The sequence below is a fragment of the Gossypium hirsutum genome, chromosome A13, assembly GCF_007990345.1.
Source record: "Gossypium hirsutum isolate 1008001.06 chromosome A13, Gossypium_hirsutum_v2.1, whole genome shotgun sequence".
Taxonomy (NCBI): domain Eukaryota; kingdom Viridiplantae; phylum Streptophyta; class Magnoliopsida; order Malvales; family Malvaceae; genus Gossypium; species Gossypium hirsutum.
In genome coordinates, this window is record NC_053436.1 from 80,058,094 (window position 1) to 80,063,068 (window position 4,975).

Consider the following 4,975-nt stretch of genomic DNA (forward strand, 5'->3'; position numbering starts at 1 on the left):
GACTAAATTTAATAAACTTCAAAACTTTAAGGAAATGGTGAAAAGTGTTAATAAGATATCTTATACATTAAATAAACCATCATAAGGTATTTAGAACTGATAATTTGAAATGAATTACCGTATAGGTTAAGAATTGAATCGATTGGTAGATAATCAAAGAAAAGGAAAAATTGTAGACTAGTCTTCGACACCTCGTTTAATATCGTTTTTTCGGATTTGATATAGTATATATATAATTGAAATTTTGTGATTGAATTGTATATTTATGTTAATTGAATATATTTTGAATTTGTATACGAATTGGTAAAAAAAGGTGAGGAATAGACTAAATTGCAATAAATGATACTGTTGTGTAAATTATGCTAGATGAATGATAGGATAGGATAAAACTAGCATGCTTGTAAGGTTTTTCACGTGTTGTATGGGTTATGTAAAAGAAATGATACTAAATACACTAATGTATGGAGAAAATTATTATTATTGGAATCCAACATTTGTTTACCAAGTTTGTCTCTGCAGAGACCACTATTACTGATTATCTCTACGAAGATTCAGGTGTGTTTTGGAGGGATGTGTAACCTACAGGCTAAGGACTTATTTACTTAGGTGTGTTTTGGAGATATAGCTCGGATGAGCAACTAGGTGTGTTTTGGTGGTTACTCGTATATCCAAATTTGTTAATTAAGTTTATCGGGCTTAACGATATAATTGAAAGTATATGTGAATGATGGCATATATGTGTTGTGCATAGAAATAGCTATAAATGATTCAATTGTTGTAAATGATGTATACGTGATAAATTTAATTGAGATTTTTATGAGGATTCTACGTATTATACTCACCTTATATTTGTGAACTGTGAAAACAAGAATGATACAAAGTTAGCTAATTCGTTTGTTTATTTATATAACGAGGTGAGTTAATGTTTAAAATCTTTGAACTTACTAAGCATAAATGTTTATTTTGTTTCGTTTTCTGTTTCTGTAGTTGATATTTTACGGAACTCGGCTACTAGATCACCCCAGAGCTCACATTACCCATCTACAGTTTCGGTAGACTTTTAATTGTTCTAGACAGTTATGTGGCATGTATATATGTTTGGAATTTCATTTAAGATATTTTGAATGCTCATGAACATAGTCTAATGATGATATTGATTATGGATGTATTGGCAAGGTGTATATATATAAGTGAGTAGTTAGCATTTTGTGAGTTAAGTTTGTGGCAAGTGAATGGCCAACTTTGATTGTGGCTTGCTTGAGCTAACATGTTTAAAATGACATTAAGAAATTGACTTGTAAATGTTGGCAATGTGATAAGTTTAGTTTGAGTGGTTAATAGTTTGATGACATTGCTTTAATTAGTTGCAAGGTTGATTGAATGTTACATTGTGGACTATGTATTGCTTGATTGGCATGATATGCTTAAGTAAATTTTGTTTGATTTGGGGTGCCATTTGAGGTATATTGGTATAATGTTTGAATGTGTTTAACACGTTGTAAATTAGTATTTTTCTATTAAGTTTATGCATGTTTTGAGTTGGTTTAATTGTACATTGGGACATCAAATAGGCTATTGATAAACCGTAATTTATACATGTTTTTATCCCATGCTTAGCACATTTATGGATGGTTTCTCCTTAGACTTAGTGAATTCGATGCTCCTAATTCTTTAATTTCATGTTTTATACTTAGGTGGGCATGAAAGAGTAAAAAGAACGAGAAGCGGGCTGAAAATGGAGAAAATAGACCCACATGGGAAATCAACACGGCCTGGACTTCCTCACACAGGCGTGGCACACGACCGTGTCCCTTTGACAGAATCGAAGCACGACTTACACGGGTAGACTACACGCCCGTGCCTATTCAACAGCTTTGACCACGGGCTGGAGTAATTGCACATGGGCGTTTCCCTGCCAAGCCCAAGAATAACCCTATTCGAAAAAGGCTAATTTTTGGGGCTCTTAGGCATTCTAAAGCCTATTTGAACACCTGATGAGGCACTCAGGAAGGTGGCGCAGAGTAGGAGGCAAAGAATTACTCAAGGGAAGCCGATTGGTCCATCTCAGAAGCCAAATTCATCATCAAGATTGAAGATCTCCTTCCAATTTCCATTCAGGGGTTTTGGGTTTTCTTTATGTTTTGTCTTCATTATTCTTCTGAGATGTTCTCTACTATAATTATGAACTAAACTCCCTAAATACCTAAGGGGAATGAAACCTAAGATGGATCTTGTTATTATTATCTAAACTATATGATAAATATTTGACTTGTTCTTAATTATGTGTTATTAATTCTTGTTTTAATATTCTAGGATATTGATTCGAGTTAATGCTCTTATTCAGAAGAGGAATAGACCTTGTCTAAGAGTAAATTTGTCATAATTAAGCGGAGTTGATTGCACACCTAGAGATAGGGTAATAAGATTTTGCCGGATTAGGGTGAAACTTAATAAGGGGATCCATAGATCGAGTTAATGCAACACTAGGTGTTAATTAGAAAGAGATTTCAATTAATCAGCCTAGGGTTAGACGTTATTAGTCTCGAGAGAGATAATAATATAACTTAGGGATTTCTACGGATCAAGTCAAATGAATAAATCGTATGATTCAGAGTTAAATAACAAGTGAAGTCTAGGTGGATTTTTCCTTGGGTATTGTCTTAATCAATCAAGTTTTCCCAAAAGCTTTTCCTCAATTTCTCTCTGTGCACTCTTAGTTTAGTTAATTAATTTAGATAAACGAATCCTTTAATTTTTAGGCTAGATAATAAAAAGAAAGTAATTACTAGTACTCTTGATTCCTTTGGGTTCAAAAATTCGGTCTTGCTAAAGCTATACTACTGTTCGATAGGTACATTTGCCTTCATCGTGATAATAGTTAGTTTCAAGAATGCTTAATTATAAATTTTTAAAACCTGTCGCGAATATCACGTATCAAGTTTTTGGCGCCGTTGCCGGGACACTAGGATATTAGGAACACTTGATTTTTATTAATTTAGCCATTCTACTTTATTTGCAATTTAAATTTTTATTTTGTTTTCTAATTGTTCTTTTATTCGTTCCTGGCAGGTTTTTATAATGTATGACTAGAAGAAACCCGTCGGGACCATTACTGTTTGATAGTGAGATCGATCGCACAGTTCGTAGAAATTGAAGAGAAATAATGCGAAGCTTACGATACACAAAGGAAGAGCAAGAGGACGATACTTCAACCACAACCGAGGAGATGGCTGAAAACCAAGAAAATCCCCTACCTCCTGCGATTGATGTTAATCAGAACACTACTCCGTGCACTATGTATGATTATGCTAAACCTTCTTTAAGAGGAACTGAATCGAGCATAGTTAGACCTGCTGTAGCTACAAATACTTTTGAACTGAAACCTAACACAATTCAAATGATACAACAATTTGTTCAGTTTGATGGTTTGCAGGACGAAGATCCTAACGCTCACTTGGCAAACTTTTTGGAACTATGTGATACATTTAAAATTAATGGCATTTTTGATGACGCCATTCGCCTTCTGTTATCCCCTTTTTCATTGAGAAACAAAGCTAAACAGTGGTTGAATTCATTATCACGAGGGTCAATCACTACTTGGGAACAAATGACCGAAAAGTTTTTATTAAAATATTTTTCGCAGGCTAAAACTGCTAAATTACGTAATGATATCTCTTTTTTTGTACAGAAGGATTTAGAAACACTCTACGATACATGGGAGAGATACAAGGACCTCTTGAGAAGATGCCCTCACCATGGGTTACCACTCTGGCTACAGGTTCAAACGTTTCATAATGGCTTGAATCCTTCGACTCGACAAATGGTTGACGTAGCTTCTGGTGGGACTATCAATAATAAAACACCTAAAGATGCTTATGAATTTATAGAAGAGATGTCACTGAATAATTATTAGTGGCAAGTCATGAGGACAAAGCCAACAAAAGTAGTCAGCATTTATAACGTCGATTTGGTCACCATGCTCTCTAATCAAGTAGAACTCTTGAATAAGAAAATTGATGGTTTTCCTAATTCTTTACAGGTTCACCCAGAAATGCAGTGCGAAGCAAGTGGAGGTGGATCGAGCAATCCAGAATACCCACCCTATGGCCAGAATATGGAGAACGAGCAGTTAAATTACATGGGTAATAATCCTCGATCTCAAAATAATCCGTATAGCAATACTTACAATGCAGGATGGAGGAGTCACCCAAATTTTTCATGGGGAGGCCAAGGGAATCAGCTACCACCATCATTTCCAGGCTTCCAACAACCACCCTACCAACAAGAGAAAAAGCCGAACCTTGAGGAGATGCTAACAAAATTCATCTCACTGTCAGAAACTCATTTATAGAATACTGAGACAGCACTTAAAAATCAACAAGCGTCGATCTAAGGGCTTGAAACTCAGATAGGTCAGCTCGCTAAATTGATATCTGAACGACCACAAGGTAGCCTACCGAGTAACACTGAATCTAACCTAAGGGAGCAAATCAATGCAATTACCATTCAAGATGAGGAAGGGTTAGTTTCACCTGAACCAGAACAGAGGCAAGAAACTGTGGTAAGTAAAGGTAAGGTTGAGGTGGACCACAATGACCAGAAACCTGTAAGTAAGAAGTACAAACCTCGTGTGCCATACCCAAACGAGACAATGAAAGACCGTACAGAAGAACAATTTGGTAAATTCCTTAAATTATTGAAGAATCTACATATTAACTTACCGTTTATTGAAGTTCTTTCGCAGATGCCAAAAGCAGTCAAATTCCTAAAGGAGCTTTTAACAAATAAGTGGAAGTTGGATGAGGCGTCACATGTAGAGCTGAATGCAGTTTGCTTAGCCATACTACAGAATAAGCTGGCCAACAAATTAAAAGATCCTGGGATTTTTACGATTCCCTATTTAATTGGTAGCCTAGATGTTAATAATGCTTTGGCTGATGTAGGGGCTAGTATCAATGTCATGCCTTACAAAATG

The 4,975-nt window shown here is 35.4% G+C and overlaps 1 non-coding gene across 1 annotated transcript; it reads right to left on the minus strand.

The window, feature by feature from the left end:
* Positions 1-3,655: 3,655 nt before the first annotated feature.
* Positions 3,656-3,762, minus strand: LOC121213062 (small nucleolar RNA R71). Its single transcript, XR_005908431.1, has one exon. It is a non-coding gene; the product is annotated as a small nucleolar RNA R71 (small nucleolar RNA).
* Between the last annotated feature and the right edge of the window lie 1,213 nt (positions 3,763-4,975).